This window comes from Temnothorax longispinosus, unplaced genomic scaffold (genome assembly GCF_030848805.1).
Source record: "Temnothorax longispinosus isolate EJ_2023e unplaced genomic scaffold, Tlon_JGU_v1 HiC_scaffold_14, whole genome shotgun sequence".
Lineage (NCBI taxonomy): Eukaryota > Metazoa > Arthropoda > Insecta > Hymenoptera > Formicidae > Temnothorax > Temnothorax longispinosus.
Window position 1 is genome coordinate 359,831 of NW_027269925.1, and position 18,718 is coordinate 378,548.

General features: G+C 44.4%; 1 pseudogene; it reads left to right on the forward strand.

Moving 5' to 3' along the window:
* Positions 1–8,954: 8,954 nt before the first annotated feature.
* Positions 8,955–18,347, forward strand: LOC139823605 (uncharacterized; annotated as a pseudogene).
* The last annotated feature ends 371 nt before the right edge of the window (positions 18,348–18,718 follow it).

Genomic DNA, 18,718 nt, shown 5'->3' on the forward strand with positions numbered 1-18,718 from the left:
ATTAGTAATCCGATTTGCCTCGGTCTAACCTATACATTTTTTAGGCAGAAATCGGTAACCCTTTCACTAATCTTCGCCAAATTCGAAACAACCTCCCTTTAATGATATCTTATATATAAGATTACGTGTATGATTTGTACACTTTTTAGGCAAAAATTGGTAACCCCTTCACCGATCACGGAACGAGAACCGGAAGCTGAAAACCGAGCGTCCCAGCAGGACCAGGAGCCGGGGACGAGCGGCCTGTCGACGACGACCAGCACGACCGCGACAACAAGGTCGCGAGGGACGCGGAGGACGTCCAAATCGGGAGCGTTGACAATCACGAAAAGGTGAACGGACGCAAAGCGCGCAGACAAAAGGCCAGGGCGAACAGAGATACCCTGGACCAATGTAAATAGACTTACCGTAGGAAATAAGAAAAATGCGCAATGACTCCGTCGAATAAGACGCGAGCGCTAACAATAGATTTAAGCCTAGATATATAAGATAGAAAGTAAGATCCGGTGTAAAATACGCGATTATTATCCACTCCAGTTTCATTGCGGATAAATTTTTTTTTGGTTTTCCTTTCATTGTCTTTCTTTTCCCGTTTCATGGGGCATGTTCATTTAGAGTAGCATTTCCAAGCGACTGCCCGGGAGTGTGTCAAATGCAATGCGAGAATTAAATAATAAAGAGAGTTTAAGCATCGCGCAATGAGAATTAGACTTATTTCCTGATAGACAAGCCCCATACCCCACCAAGCAGACCAACGCCCGAACAACGGTAGCAGCGAACGACTGCAAGATAGGGGAGAAGTCGAGCAAACGAGGCGTGCTCGAAGCTCGACTTGACGGGGAGAATGCAGCCGTCCGCTGGGCTGCGCCAACCGACGACCAGCCGAGAGGCAGCCGAGCCAACAGCTGATGGAGCCTTCGGCCAGAGGGGGCGATGCAGCAGTAGCAGCGGCGAGCCCGGGTGATAATAGCGGGAAAAGAAGCGCGAGGCCAGCGGGCCGACTAAAACAAACGGGGTGTAATTAGATGAGCTTTATATCAAGTAAGATGCGGCGGAATAAAGAAAACGCGCATCAAGACTAATAAAGTTATATAAATATAAGCTCCTTTCCTTGCATGGGTCAAACAAGCGAAACGCGAGACTCCGAAACCACGGCGACGGAATGACGCAAAGCGGAAACCGCTTACCGCTAAGCAAACGCGTTGTAGAGTCCACGGAGACTGGTCCGACCGAGTTTCAAGCGTATCGGAGTACAGCGAGATAAACTCGGTGACGCGAAGCGGAAACCGCTTACTGCTAAGCAAACGCGACGTAGAGTTCACGGAGACTCGTTCGACCGAGCTGTAAGCATAGCGAAGTCGGGCGAAACGAACTCGGTGAAGCGAAACGGAAACCGCTTACCGATAAGCAAGCGTGATGTAGAGTCACTTCAGACTCAGCTCACCGAGTTTCGAGCGTATCGGAGTACAGCGAGATAAACTCGGTGACGCGAAGCGGAAACCGCTTAAGGCTAAGCAAACGCGACGTAGAGTTCACGGAGACTGGTCCGACCAAGTTTCAAGCGTATCGGAGTACAGCGAGAAAAACTCGGTGACGCGAAGCGGAAACCGCTTAAGGCTAAGCATACGCGTTGCAAAGTCGACGGAGACTCGTTCTACCGAGTCTCGAGCAAGCCGGAGCGCGGTAACGTTGAATCGGCACGAAAAAGCGGAAACCGCTTACCGCTAAGCATACGCGTTGCAGGGTCGACGGAGACTCGTTCTACCGAGTCTCGAGCAAGTCGGAACACGGTAGCGTTAAATCCGGACGAAAAAGCGGAAACCGCTTAGGGCTAAGCATACGCGTTGCAGAGTCGACGGGGACTCGTTCTACCGAGTCTCGAACAAGCCGGAGCGCGGTAACGTTAAACCGGGGCGAAAAAGCGGAAACCGCTTAATGCTAAGTATACGCGTTGCAGAGTCGACGGAGACTCGGTCTACCGAGTCGCGAGCAAGCCGGAGCGCGGTAACGTTAAACCGGGGCGAAAAAGCGGAAACCGCTTAATGCTAAGCAAGCCTGGTATCAGCATCACGGAATAGCGGCTTACCGAGTATCAAACGATTCGGGGCGAGGATACGCGGAAGCGACATTATCTTGTAAGTCTGAGCATAGAGCTTCTATCGCGAAAGCATCTCGAATCATCTAGAAACTACGGAGAGGAGAAAGTCGCCCTTGAATAGCGCGAAACGTAAATATGCTTTCGCGAATACGCAAAGTGCGAAGACAGGATCGGAATGCGGAAATGTAAACGCGAGTTAGCCACAGGTGTACGGCAGATGTGCGGCCGAGAACAATGTAGCTATTCAAAAGCGAGTGAGCGGAATGCGGCGAGTTGTGCGAAAACACACAGGTGTTTGCCAGATGTGCGAGCCGGAACAATGAAGCTGTTGACACAGCTGCGAGCGAAAGGCCTGAAAGAATGGTCGGCCTGAAGGAATGGCGCGTAGTGGGGAGAGCCCCAGCGACGGCGAAGCAGGGCAAGCGAGCCCAGCGATCGGGGATTCGTCTCTCGGGACTCGATGCGAGCGGTCGCATCGAGAGCCAACACTCACACAGACTCGTCTTCCTAACTTAGTCTCGCGTAGTATCTTAACGGAACGGAACTCGCGAACGGCAAGCGATCTTATAGAGCGAGAACGATCCCGCTCAGCGGTCAGCGTAATCCCGCTAATTATAAAGTCCATGTAACTGAAAAGGAGAAATAAATTATATTCTACCTATTTTCGTAAAACTTACGTGTGACATTTATTGCAAAATCATCCGGCGGCAACGAACCTGAAAAGACTTTTATCCATACCGAATCTACTTACCTGTCGGCCGCCCGAAACCCTCCATCGACGCAATCCTCCAGAGAGACGGTGATCCAGCCAGGAAGAGGCGCGAAACCCTTCAGCACAAAGTGGTCCAAGAGTCCAGAGGGTCGAACCGGAGACAAATGGGAGCTGAAACAGAGTCGTAGAAAGAGGAATCAGTGAAGTCAGCGAAAGGTTTGTCCGCACGAATCAGTATCTTTCTCGATAAGCCGAGGTTAAAATCGAGTGGCGACCGTGATAACTAAGAAATCCGAGACGCGTGGTTAATCAACTCCCCCGTCCGGCTACAACCACAGTCCCGATTAACCACGTTGATATTGGCCACGGTCCTGATTGGCCACGGTCCTGATTGACCACCGTCCCGATTGACCACCGTCCCGATTGACCACCGTCCCGATTGACCACCGTCCCGATTGACCACCGTCCCGATTGACCACCGTCCCGATTGACCACCGTCCCGATTGGCCACGGTCCCGATTGACCACCGTCCCGATTGACCACCGTCTCGATTGACCACCGTCCCGATTGACCACGATTGAGCACGAGTTACAATATTAAGCAGTTCCTGAGATATATATACAGGGTGCAGAAAAACTAAGTGTCGTAAATTTGTGTAATGAAAGAAGGAATAAATAAACCAACTTTAAGTATAGGAACCATGGGTCAACGCCGCTTCGTTACGGCGTGACGGGCGTTTAATTAAATTGTCACAACGACTGCGATGCAATGATTTTATTCCGTCAATTTAACATGTTTACAGTAGAGACCCTCTATACAGAGTCTGGCCATAATTGATTTTGTCTAAATCCTGCGGGAGGAAAGATATACATTATTATGTATGTACAACCACTGAGATATAAGTAATATCACAGTATTTACAACACAATAATTTTACGAGAGGATAGGCAATCTGTCACAACAATGATGTGCAAGGCAAGCAAAGATGCAGAATAAAGCGGGGAACACACACTTCTGCACAACGCATAATGCGTAAGAATAAGAAAATTGATTGGTCCATACACATGTGCATAAGGAAATAGACTAATCAATTTTGTTATGCTTACGCATTATCCGTTGTGCAGAAGTATGTGCTCCTCGTTTATAATGGCCATCGCACACAAAATTCCATAGGTTGCATAAGCATAGCATAAGACCGCTGGACCAATGAGCATCTTATGTAAATTAATATGGCGACTTTATGCTGGATGCTCATTGGTTAACGGTCTTACGCTACGCTTATGCTAAGCTATGCATTTTGTGCGCGATAGCTTTAAGGCCATTGCACGTAACGAAGTTTTAGTCATAATCGTAAGGCTGTAAGAAAATATACCAATCATAGTCGATTATTCTCCTCGCGCTTGAAGAATAGTCCAGTGTGATTGGTCTATTTTCTTACGGCCTTACGATTATGACTAAAACTTTGTTACGTGCAATGGCCTTTAAGCTGAATAATAAAATAGCAGATAAGTTTTTGGAGTGCGTTGAAGTGATTAGGAACATGGTGGGGCATGAGTGGGTCGTATCGTCGTATGCACGAACTTATGCCTTAACTGGCCTTAACCTTGCAACCGCACGCGTCGTGTCGACCAACCAACGTCGGCGTTGACGGTGATGCCGTGTGGAGCGACGCAGGACGAGCGGGACGAGCCCAGCAACGAGTTCCGGAGCCCATCCACCGGGGAGGAGACCTCCGGAGACGAGGGGGACATCCCCGATAGAGTTTAAGTTGCGCGAGCGCTCCGAGGACGGAGTCGAGAAACATTTCGTTTTTCTTTTCCTTTTTTTCAGTTCATGGTATATTTATTCTCTTTCCTTCTCATTTCTTAGAGTCATCGATTTTACCCGTTCGGCGCAATTAATATTAAGGCATGCGACAGCGGTCGCCGAGCAGCGGCTCGAGTAGCTTTTAAGATATTTTCTTCCCAATCAACCAGTTTTAGTTTTCGTTGTGGGCACGACGATGCCCGGCGACCAGGAGCGAAAGGATTTGATTTCTTTGGAACAGGTGCGTGGAGCGGTAACGCACCGGTAAGTTATATGGTCGATTCACACACAATCTTCAGAGCGCGGGCACTTAGAGCACGTACCGCGCGTGCTACGCGAGTAGGAGTCGAGGTGCCGACTCCCGGGGTCCCCGAAAAGCGCGATCCGAACACGCGGACATAGGGTTTGCCGGACAACTCGCGGAAATGCAAACGGGACGCCGCAGCGCCAAACGGCGGAAGGTGCATCCAGAGGGAGGCCTAACCGACCCCTGGAATCAATCGCGAGCGAAATCCGAGCACCCGGACATACAGTTCGCCGGACAATCCGCGAATTTCCGAACCGAGCGTCGTAGCGGATAAAGTCCGAAGGTGCGTACTGTGATAGGCCCAACCGAACCCTGGAATCAATCGCGAGTGAAATCCGAGCACCCGAACGGGCAGTTCGTCGGACAATCCGCGAATTGCCGAACCGAGCGTCGTAGCGGAAAAAGCCCGAAGGTGCGTACTGGAGGAGGTCAGATAGACCCGGGGAATCGATCGCGAGCGAAATCCGAGCACCCGGACATACAGTTCACCGGACAATCCGCGAATTTCCGAACCGGACGTCGGAGCGGAAAAGAGCCAAAGGTGCGTACTGGGGAAAGTTAAATAGGCCCTGGGAATCGATCGCGAGCGAGATCCGAGTACCTGGACATGCAGTTCACCGGACAATCCGCGAATTTTCGAGTATCGTAGCGGAAAAAGGCCGAAGGTGCGGCCTCGGGGATACGTAGTACACCCGAGGAACGAATCGCGGTCGAGATACGACCATCCGGGAGGTGAGTTGCCCGGACAGTCCGGGGAACCGATGATCCTAGACATCGGCTACAGGAAGTAAGGCCGGAATACGGTTAGTAGGGACTGGGGGAATAGGCACCAGGTTCGCCGCCATCGGCGGACACCTAGAAAGCGACCTGGACGTCGTCTCCAGGAAGTCGACTCGGAATCGGCATTAGGGACGTAGGAGAGGCCGTGCGCACGGGTCGGCGCCCTCAAAAATCTATTTTTCAAAGAGTTGAAAAACCACTATCCGGGAGCCGATTAAGCGCGTCGTAAATAGTGTACTGGCGGCGGAAATTTCCATCGAGAACATCTGGCGCACACCTGGCGAGCCGAAACTCGTAAACAGCTATTGTAACAGCGTAGAATGGAAAATTACCGCGAGGAGAAAGCGGCCGAGACCCCATGGTGGGGGTAAAACTTCGGAGGTAGGGAGCCCGAGAGAGGAATATTCCTCGTGGCAGTCTCTCGTGGGCGCTCGAATGTTAGCTATCTTCTCGCGCATATATCCCGGCGTATCGTAGTTAATATCGCGAACGCGTACCGGATTACGATTCGTAAGCCTACCACAGTGTCCGAAACAAACGGGAACGCCCGCACATAGCGTTACATGACGCCGATACAAAAGGCGTACGGTTTTTCGCGTACCTGAATCGTGAAATCGCACTTTGCGAGACGTGCGACCGCCATCTTGCGCGGCATCAATAATTGTGAACCACCATCATTGTGAAACGATAGTTAACAATAAAAGCAATAATTATTTGCAAAAATTTTATACAAAAATATCAGTTACTTACTTTCAACTTACCTGAACAAGCGGCTGTCCGGCCATCTTAGTGTTAGCGTTGACCGAGCTTCAAGGTCATCATCGATCTTGCATCAGAGGAGGCCATAGATGAGGCACCCGTGGCGGAAACATGAAAAGAAACGGCATTAATCGTAGTTATACGGATAATTCTCATACTTACCTAGTTGTCCGGCCATCTTCCAGACGCGGTGATCCTGGACATCGGTGAGCAGCGGTGATCCATGACATCGGCGATGGTGATGAGGCACCCGTAGACGAAACCTGAAAATAAAAGAGAATTAGTTGCGTTGACTTACCTTAGTGCAGGGACTTACCCGATCAAGCGGTTGTCCGGCCATCTTGGTTCCACGGATGAGGCAGGCGAATGATAGATAGCGGAGGCATTAGGCAGAGCAGCACAGAGGAGGCACCCGTGGCGGGAATCTAAAAAGTAAAAGGGTTAAGGAGATATACGTATATATATACCTGATCAAGCGGCTGTCCGGACTACAGGCATCCCTGGCTGGCCGATCCAGGTCATACCTAGCGGTATCCAGAGCACAGGCGATGCTGACAAGGCACCCGTGGCGGGATGAAAAAATAAAATTGTTTAAACAAATTGTTCAACTTTTGGTCCGTTTGCATTACGAATACCTACCTTCTCGATAGTTTAAGGTTAAACCGAGTGGCGACCGATGACTTAGAGAACAAAATCGCGTACCCCGTATCCCGATTACGTATCGTTCGGTTACAACCTAAAGATTAGAATAATTCTATTGGCTTTCGCCATTTTATTCCAAAGCCAATACACGTGAGTTCACTCAGTTGCCAGACTCTTAAGGCCGTGGCACATAGAAAAACTTAAGCAGTAAGGCTGGTTTCACATGGGGCGTAAGATGCGTATGCGTAACTTGCGTCAGCCAATCAAATCGTCTCAGTATTTAATCCTATCACACGCGTATAGTAGCTGAGAAGATTTGATTGGCTGACGCAAGTTACGCATACGCATCTTACGCCCCATGTGAAACCAGCCTAAAACTCAAGCAGTAAGCAAATCAGCCAATCACAGCCAAGAACTTAAGGCACGGCCCTAAGGGTTGGTTTATAATAGCCGTAACCGTTGATTTAAGCCGTAATCTTTAAGAAATTGACCAATCACAGTCGATTATTCTTCTCACATTCGACTGTGATTGGTCAATTTCTTAAAGATTACGGCTTAAATCAACGATTATGGCTATTATAAATCAACCCTAAGCGGTAGCGAATCCATACTGTTGACTTCTTAAAACGAAGCTTTGTCGGACGTTCCGATTGGCTGTTAAGGTTATGTTAGTATGCACGGACAACAGTCGATTAAGCCATAAGTTTTTGACCAATTGCGTTGCTCGATTCGGCCAGTTACGATTACGGACGGCTGAATCGAGCAACGCGATAGATCAAAACCTTACTGTTAAGGCCATTGCACGTAACAAAGTTTTAGTTGTAATCGTAAGGCCGTAAGGAAATAGACCAATCACAGTCGATTATTCTCCTCGCGCTTGAAGAATAATCGAGTGTGATTGGTCTATTTTCTTACGGCCTTACGATTAAAACTAAAACTTTGTTACGTGCAATGGCTTTTACTGTTACGGAAAAGTATGGAACCCAAATCAGACTAGCGGCTCGCGGCCGCGACTGCGATTGCGATTTCGTTTCTTGACCAATGAGAAATGCCCGAATTGCCAGGAGCTTCTTTCACATTGATCAAGGGACGAAATTGCAATCGCAATCGCAGTCGCTGAGTTCGTACGCCCGATACGCGCGTATCGCGATACGCGCCATGGGACGTCACCTTAAGACTGGTTTCACATGGAGCGTAAAATGCATATGCGTAACTTGCGTTGTAACCGAACGGTACGTAATCGGGATACGGGGTACGCGATTTTGTCCTCTAAGTCATCGGTCGCCACTCGGTTTAACCTTAAACTACCGAGAAAGTAGGTATTCGTAATGCAAACGGACCAAAAGTTGAGAACAATTTGTTTAAACCGGTAGTCCGGATACCGGTAGTCCGGACAGCCGCTTGATCAGGTATGTATATACGTATATCTACTTAACCCTTTCATTTTTTAGATTCCCGCCACGGGTGCCTCCTCTGTGCTGCTCTGCCTACTGCCTCCGCTATCTATCATTCGCCTGCCTCATCCGTGGAACCAAGATGGCCGGACAACCGCTTGATCGGGTAAGTCCCAACATTAAGTTAAGTCAACGCAACTAATTCTCTTTTATTTTCAGGTTTTGTCTACGGGTGCCTCATCACCATCGCCGATGTCATGGACCACTGCTGCTCACCGATGTCCAGGATCACCGCGTCTGGTAGATGGCCGGACAACTAAGTAAGTATGAGAACTGTCCGCGTAACTACGATTAATGTTGTTTCTTTTCAGGTTTCCGCCACGGGTGCCTCATCTATGGCCTCCTCTGATGCAGGATCGATGATGACCTTGAAGCTCGGTCAACGCTAACACCAAGATGGCCGGACAGCCGCTTGTTCAGGTAAGTTGAAGGTAAGTAACTGATATTTTTGTATATATTTTTGCAAATAATTATTGCTTTTATTGTTAACTATTGTTTCACAATGATGGTGGTTCACAATTACTGATGCCGCGCAAGATGACGGTCGCACGTCTCGCAAAGTGCGATTTCACGATTCAGGTACGCGAAAACCCGTACGCCTTTCGTATCGGCGTCATGTAACGCTATGTGCGGGCGTTCCCGTTTGTTTCGGACACTGTGGTAGGCTTACAAATCGTAATCCGGTACGCGTTCGCGATATTAACTACGATACGCCGGGATATATGCGCGAGAAGATAGCTAACATTCGAGCGCCCACGAGAGACTGCCACGAGGAATATTCCTTTCTCGGGCCCCTACCTCCGAAGTTTTACCCCCACCATGGGGTCTCGGCCGCTTTCTCCTCGCGGTAATTTTCCATTCTACGCTGTTACAATAGCTGTTTACGAGTTTCGGCTCGCCAGGTGTGCGCCAGATGTTTATGATGGAAATTTCCGCCGCCAGTACACTATTTACGACGCGCTTAATCGGCTCCCGGATAGTGGTTTTTCAACTTTTTGAAAATTAGACTTTTGAGGGCGCCGACCCGTGCGCACGGCCTCTCCTACGTCCCTAATGCCGATTCCGGGTCGACTTCCTGGAGACGACGTCCAGGTCGCTTTCTAGGTGTCCGCCAATGGCGGCGACCCTGGTGCCTATTCCCCCAGTCCCTACTAACCGTATTCCGGCCCGACTTCCTGTAGCCGATGTCTAGGATCACCGGTTTCCCGGACTGTCCGGACAACCCTCCGTTCGGATGGTCGGATCTCGACCGCGATTCGTTCCTCGAGTGTACTAGGTATCCCCGAGGACGCACCTTGAGCCTTTTTCCGCTACGACACCCGGTTCGGAAATTCGCAAATTGTCCGGCGAACTGCATGCCCGGGTGATCGGATCTCGCTCGCGATCAATTCCCGGGGTCTGTTTGACTTCCCTTAGTACGCACCTTCGGCCCTTTTCCGTTCCGACGCTCGGTTCGCAATTTCGCAGATTGTCCGGCGACCTGTATGTTCGGTTGCTCGGATTTCGCTCGCGATTGATTTCGGGGGTCAGTTGGGCCTCCCTCTGGCTGCACCTCCCGCCGTTTGGCGCTGCGGCGTCCCGTTCGCATTTCCGCGAGTTGTCCGGCAAACCCTATGTCTGCGTGTTCGGATCGCGCTCGCGATTGGTTCCAGGGATCGGTTGGGCCTCCCTCTGGATGCATCTTCTGCCGTTTGGCGCTATGGCGTCCCGTTCGCGTTTCCGCGGGTTGCCCGGTAAACCCTATGTCCGCGTGTTCAGATCGCGCTGGTTTTTCGTAGGCCCCCTTTTGGGGACCCCGGGAGTCGGCACCTTGACTCCTACTCGCGTAGCACGCGCGGTACGTGCATTAAGTCCCCGCGCTCTGAAGATTGTGTGTGACTCGACCATCTAACCCGGTGCGTTACCGCTCCACGCACCTGTTCAAAACAAATTGAACTTTTTCGCTCCTGGTCGGGTCGGCATCGTCGTGCCGAAGAGCAGCTAGAATTGTGGATTGGAATGGAACGTCTTACTAACTATACTAGCCGCTGCTCGGCGACCGCTGTCGCATGTCTTAACATTAATGGCGCCAGACGGGTAAAATCGATGACTCTAAGAAATAAATCGGAGAGGAAATAACTACAGCATGACCTGAAAATCAAGTAAACGAAAATAACTTGTGTCCCGCTTCCGTCCTCGGAACGCTTGTGCAACATAGGCTTAATCGGGGATGTCCCTCTCGTCCCCGGAGGTCTCCTCCCCGGTGGATGGGCTCCGGAACTTGCCGCTGGGCTCGTTCTGCTGGTCTGGCGCCGTTCCGCCCGGCACCGCCGTCAACATCAATGGCGGTTGATCGACCCGGCGCGTGCGGTTGCAGCGTCAGCCAATCAAATCGTCTCAATTACTATACGCGTATGATACGATTAAATACTGAGACGATTTGATTGGCTGACGCAAGTTACGCCCCATGTGAAACCAGCCTAAGGGTGCGGTCACATGGACTGATATTTTTCGCGTAACGCGTCACCGCGTAACTAATCAGAAGCGAATATGCGTAACCGAAAATGCAAAACGCTTCTAATTGGTTACGCGGTTACGCGTAACGCGGAAAATACATGCCATGTGACTTCAGCCTTAGGCTGAAGTCACATGGCATGTATTTTCCGCGTAAAGGTTAATCCAGACAAACTTGCATAGCGCATGAACATAAGCATAAGAGAATTGATTGGTCCATATGCATGTGCATAAGGAAATAGACCAATCCGTTTCTTTATGCATATGGTTATGCACCTATGCAAGTTTGTCTGGATAGACCTTAACCGCGTAAGCAATAAGAAGCGTGCATATGCGTAACAGAAAATGCGAAACGCTTGTGATTGGTTACGCGGTTACGCGTTACGCGGAAAATACCTGCCATGGGACTCCGACCTATACGTATCGCGTATGTTACGTGATATTCTGATTTTATCGTGACAAAATTTACGTAATAAATATTTGCGTAACCAATCAACTGTGACATCTAATGCTAGATCTGCGAGTCGTAAAGTCGTGAGTCGCAAGAATTGACCAATCACAATCGAATTTGAGGAGAATAATAGACTGTCAATTTTGCGACTCGCGACTTTGCGACTCCCATTGTAGACCTAGCATTAAAGACATTCAGTTCCGCGTAACAGAAAACGCGGACCGTCTTTAATTGGTTATGCGATTCGCGTTAAGCCGTGATCAGATTACGAATTAGGATTGAGATTGGATTAAAATTTGACTAATTAGAGTAGTTTCCTTTATTCTGATTGATTAAATTTCCATGGAACTTATGCTAGGTCTACAATGCAAGTCGTAAAGTCGTGAATCGTAAAAATTGACCAATCACAGTCGATTATTCTCCTCAAATTCGATTGTGATTGGTCCATTTTCTACGACTCACGACCCACGACTCGCATTTATATGTATATGGGGCATTCTCTGTCAATCAGACACCTCCCGTCCAAAAATTGGGGTCACCTGGAAAATTTATTCGGGGCTCATTTTATAGCTATACATATGTAGTTTTATTTGAGCTGTGGCTTTTTGAAAAATAAAAAATTTCGTGTCCCTACAATCTATTAATTTAAAAAAATTCATTTTTTTCCATAGATTCAATGCTAACTACTAAATAAACCCATTAACACATATTTCTATGACAGTCGAAACTGTTTTATAACTTCCAAGTCACGATTTCATTTGTCGTACCTCGTTACCCGCAGACTTCGGCCACCATATTGGGGTCCGCCATGTTGATTTTTCAAAAGGCCACAGCTCAAATAAAACTACATATGTATAGCCATGGTGGAAGAACACAGGTGTGCTCATACTCGTGACGAATTTCATACGGTTCTGCGCAGATGCCAGATGCAGCCATTTTTAAGTGGCAGTTTCAAAACATTTAAGGTTGTACCAAGTGACTGTGACATATCATGAGTAAAAAAGTGACGCATATAAAAGGAAGAAAACAAGAAAAAATGAGAAAAATTACTAACATTAAAAATAAGTACGCATTACATGTATATGTTTTTATATACTTTGTAATTATATCATATACGTATGCAATATTAATCTCATATATTTTTCAAACTGATTTATTCTTCAACGATTGTTCTTCTTATATATAAATTAAACACAAAAATAAATAAGTAAAACATAAAAATAAATAAGTAAAAGGCTGCGGTCCACTTGACGCTACAAATACTTTGGAGCGTTTTTCTTCTTCTTTTTTCATTGAAAGAAAATAGAAGAGGAATGCTTCAAAGCATTTGTAGCGTCAAGTGGACCGCAGCCTCGCACAAGACTCTCGTATGATAGCGTAGCGTAACTTATAAACGTGGATCAACGCACAAGAAACGTATCGGTTAGAGCCTCCGCACAAAACTTTCCTATGGTAACGTAATGTAGATCAACGCACAAGAAACGTATTGACGTATAACGCTGTAACCGATACGTTTCTTGTGCGTTGACCCACGTTTCGGCGTTACACTACGTTACCACACGAAAGTCTTGTTCGGAGGCTCTGACATTAATGACATAACGCCAAATTCAAACTGTACAGCGGCAAGATGGAGGTATCTGGCATCAATTTCTTATTGGCTGTTAGAAATATATGCGCATGAGCACACCTGTGTTCTTCCACCATGTGTATAGCTATAAAATAAGCCCCGAATAAATTTTCCAGATGACACCAATTTTTGGACAGGGGGGTGTCTGATTTGACAGAGAATGTCTCATATATATAGATATATATGTATACAAAAACTAATATAAGGCTGTCAAAAACCTAGGCTTGGATCGCATGGCTTTTAATTCTAATTGATTGTATATCGTTACAATCCTATTTCTCTTATTATTATGATAAATATGATCATATTTATTGTCTTTACAATAATTATAATAGTTATAAACATACAATTTGAAATCCATTTTGTTTTCCTTCTAATATCTCCATCTAGAAATATAATAAATAAAAATATACAAGTATACCTCCGATTATAAGCTCAGCAGAAGTCAGTATTTAGTAATAATTGATTAATAATTCAAATCAATCAACAAACCATATTGTTCGTGCTGGTTAGCGTTACTTCTGCTAAAGAAACCCAATTTTTGTACAAAAAGCATTTTTGTAGTTCCTATCTTGAAGCGAAAAAGTTGTGAAATGTTTTATTTTTTTGATAAAAAGGAAAGATGCATGTTTTACTTTTAAATTGTGTTATCTCAGGCAATTACGTTAAAATGTGTTTTTTTAGGTATAATTGCGCAATAAAACTCGTATTTATGATATATCTGTTATTATCGAATATGTAATATATGCCTTACTTAACATGCAGAATCTCCTGCATGACTTTATCGCTAAGTTTATATTTACGAGCGCAAACGACATGGCTAAATAGTACAAAAGGATATTAAATCTTTTCAAATGCATTTTGTGTACTTCACACATTGAAAGAATATATATTTTTGGACAGTATTGCACGTACAAAAGTTATCACATTGTCAATTTTGTAATCGCTTCATATTACATTACATATTACGTACATCTAATTTTATTGCATCAAAAAGTACAAAATACATTTTTGGATAACTTAATAGAGAATACTGAGAATACTAAGGAAAGAATTAAACAGAACTGAAGAGAACTAAACAGAACAGAATAGTTATAGATATTAATAGTATCACGCTCAAATGCACAGCCATATTGAATATACATTTAATACTAAGCAAGGAATTAAACAGAACTACTATTTCCGTCGAATAAACTTATAAATCTGTCGCTTACTTATAAAATACATTTGGCAGCATGCATAAAAAATCTATTAAAAAATCTATTCCATTATTGATACACATACGAGGGTAGTCAAAAAAGTTTAGAGCCTATCGACTTAAAAGGAGACTATTTGACCGAATTTGACCGAAAAAATAATGTTTGAGGTTCAAAACTTTTCAGACTACCCACGTACATTGTGTTATTTTTTGTAGTTTATAGAAATGAATAAGTATCACATTCAAATGTACAATCATATTGGATATACATTTAAGCAAGGAATTAAACAAAACTGAACGGATCTAAACAAAAGTTCTGTTTAATTCTGTTTAGATCCGTTCAGTTTTATTTAATTTCTTGCTTAAATGTATATCCAATATGACTGTACATTTGAACGTGATACTTATTCATTTCTATAACTACAAAAAATAACACAATAGGTTTGTTCGCGTTGCTTAAATCCCCAGACATTTTGCACTTGAAATGAGATAAATATATATTCGGCCGTTGGAGAGAGAGAAAGCGAAGATGCTGAGTACAAAAAGTGCAAGCAACGCGAATGGAGTGAATGTATGTGTATCAATAATGGAATAGATTTTTTATGCGTGCTGCCAAATGTATTTTATAAGTGACATAGATTTAAGTTTATTCAGTGGAAACAAAAGTTCTGTTTAATTCTGTTTAGATCCGTCCAGTTCTGTTTAATTCCTTGCTTAGTATTAAATGTATATCCAATATGGCTGTGCATTTAAGCGTGATATTAAAATCTATAACTATAAAAAATAACAATGTGTATCAATATCAATAATGGAATAGATTTTTTATGCGTACTGCCAAATGAAAATAAGTAAGCGACCGATTTAAGTTTATTTGACGGAAACAGTAGTTTTGTTTAATTCTGTTTAGTTCTGTTTAATTCCTTCGTTAGTATTCTCAGTATTCTTAAGTTATCTAAAAACGTATTTTGTAATTTTTGAGGCAATAAAATTAGATGTACGTAATGTTATGTAACATGAAGCAATTACAAAATTGAAATGTGATAACTTTTGTAAGTGCAACACTGCTTAAAAATATATTTTTTAATGTGTGAAGTATAAAAAACGTATTTAAAGAGATTTGATATCCTTTCGTATTATTAAGCCATGTTGCTTGCACTCATAAATATAAACTTGGCGATAAAGTCAGGCGGGAGACTTCTGCATGTCAAGTAAAGCAGATTACATTTTCCACTATCTCTCTCTCTTAATATCTATCTTAATATTTACCTTAATATCTAATATATATTCGATAACCACAAATCCGGGTAAATCATAAATCCGGGTCCTATATATTGTGCAATTTTACTTAAGACACATAAATAGCTTTCTATTTACATCAAAACTCAGTTAATTCTCACTTGTGACGTCAGTTGAACGCACGTTCCTTTTAATGCTGATGGAGAGTGAGATTCAATGAATTTTTATTCACAATCGAGACCATGTCCTTTCTACTGTACTATTAAAAGTGAGATTAGAAACTTGTATTGTTATGCGATAGCTTTGTCACCAAAATAATCAGGTAAATTTCTTTTACTCACTAAAAAATTGACGTCTTATCTGATTATTCTCAGCCTAAAGTATTCACGTAACTGAGTGACTCAGCTCACTTAAGTGTAAATAGAAAGCGCTTATACTATCATAATATAAATTGTAACGCAATTGCCTCAAATAATAAAATTAATATAAAGAACGTAGATACATCTTTCTCTTTTTTTCAGAAAAAAATAGAACTTCGCTTAAAGATAGGAACTAGAAAAGTACTTATTAAAAATTGAACTTCTTTAGCAGGGATAACGCTATAACCAGCTCGAACAATATGGTTTACAATTTATTCTGTTATTGATTATGTTAATAACATTGTTTCAGCATTTTTATTTACTATTGTATATTTAGTTTAAGAAATTTATTAACAAATTATAACTCTATAAAATTCATCATAAAATGACAATGTCGGATATAATTCCGTACCACTGCATTGCACATTGCTGATATCATGATATGACATTTTTCCTAACCTCTTATACTAACGTAAATTACTGCAATATGTAAAATATGAAAGCTGTATATAAACGAGAAAAATGATGAAAAATGTGACATAATGCAGTATCGACTATATCAATTTATTGCTCGGGAAAAAATAACAAATACTATTAAATGCAGCGATAACAAGATCGCATTCAATATTGTCAATTTCAATGTAATCAAACGAGACCGTGGTCAATCGGGACGGTAGTCAATCGGGACCGTGGTCAATCGGGACCGTGGTCGATCGGGACGGTGGTCAATTGGGACGGTGGTCAATCGGGACGGTGGTCAATCGGGACGGTGGTCAATCGGGACTGTGGTCAAAATCAACGTGGTTAATCGGGACTGTGGTCAATATCAACGTGGTCAATGGGGACCGTGATTAATAGGGACCGTGGGCAATCGGGACCGTGGTCAATCGCAACGTGATCAATATTAACGTGGTCAAACGCAACGTTGTTAATTTCAACGTGGTCAATAGTGACCGTGGTCAATCGGGACGGTGGTCAATTGGGACGGTGGTCAATCGGGACCGTGGTTAATCGGGACTGTAGTAAAATGGGACCGTTGTCAATCGGGACGGTGGTCAATCGGGACCGTAATCAATCGGGACCGTGCTCAATCGCAACGTGGTCAATCTTAACGTGGTCAATCTCAATGTGGTCAATCGGGATTGTGGTCAATCAAAACGGTGGTTAATCGGGACCGTGGTCAATCGGGACCGTGGTCAATCGGGACCGTGGTCAATCGAGACCGTGGTCAATTGGGATGGTGGCCAATCGGGACCGTGGTCAATCGGGACGGTGGTCAATAGGGACCGTGGTCAATCGAAACCGTGGTCAATCGAGACGGTGGTCAATCGGGACCATGGTCAATTGGGACCGTGGTCAATCGCAACGTGGTCAATATTAACGTGGTCAACCGGGTGCCACTCACCTCAAACTTATGTAACGCAAGTGTCAATCAAAGCATCGAAGAAAGAGCATCCTGTCCTAAAGCAAAAGCTAAACTTTCTCAAAATAAAACTTGCTAACGCTGCCACTCAAACCTTCTTAAAGAATACTTTTACTATAGACACATTTGGTAACAAGCCAGACACTGTGATGTACTATACTGGTCTTAAATACTTAGAGAAGTATAAATTAGTTTTATATAGTTTAGGGCCAGCAGCTTATGAGCTAAAGTACTGCTATGATACAGTATCAAATATTAGTGTTGAGGATCATTTTGTTATAACTCTCATTAAGTTGAGGAGAGCCATACCTGATTTAGGTTTAGCTTACATGTTTGATGTCAGCAAAAAGACAATTCAGAATATTGTTATTACATGGATATATTTTATGTATTGTCAGGTCTGAAATAGACATATGGCCTAGCAAGGACCTCATAATGTATTATATGCCCTCAGGATTTAAACAGATGTATCCTTCAACTAGGGTTATAGTAGATGGAACAGAATTTCCTATTGCTGCTCCTACAAATCTTACATTTAAGCAAGCAACCTTTAGCACATACAAGAACAAAACCACATTGAAAGTATTAGTTGGTGCAACGCCTAGTGGACTTATTTCCCATATTTTGCCAGCTTATGCGGGGTCAGTGAGTGATAGAGCGATAATTGAAAGAAGTGATCTTATTAAGAAGTGTGATCCTGGTGACTCTGTAATGGCTGATCGTGGATTTACAGTCCAAGATTTGTTTGCTCCAAGCCAAGTATCAATAAATATACCAGCTTTTCTAAAAGGCAGGACTCAGTTACCAGGCATGACTCTTCTTAAAGATCGCAAACTTGCCAGCAAAAAAGTCCACATAGAAAGACTCATAGGCTCAACAAAGACGTATAAAATTTTGAAAACTGAACTTTTTGTTTGCTATGTAACTGTAGGAAGTGAAATTTTCTATGTGTGCTGTATTCTTTGTAATTTTTGAGAAAATATTGTAAGTGCAGATGCGTAAGGTTTGAAAAAGGATACCCATGTGCAAACATAAAGACTCAGTGCTGGCTTGGTACTGGTGCCAGAATTACCAGTACTGGGTGACGATTCTGGGCCAATACAAGCTAAGATCGGGATCATTACTGGTGCAATGTCGGAATGATAACACGGGTCCCAGTTTTGGCGCCAACTTTGGCTTGACACAGAGTACTAGTACGGGGACAACACTGATTGCCATATCACTCGCGGCGTGTTGCTTTCGTGCCGCGGTCGTTACCTCCGGCGCCGCTCGAGCAAAAAGCTAAGTTCCCTCGCGGCGTGTTGCTTTCGCGCGGTTGTTACCTCCGGTCCCGAGCAAAAATTTTTTAAGTTAACCCAATACATCCCCAGTAC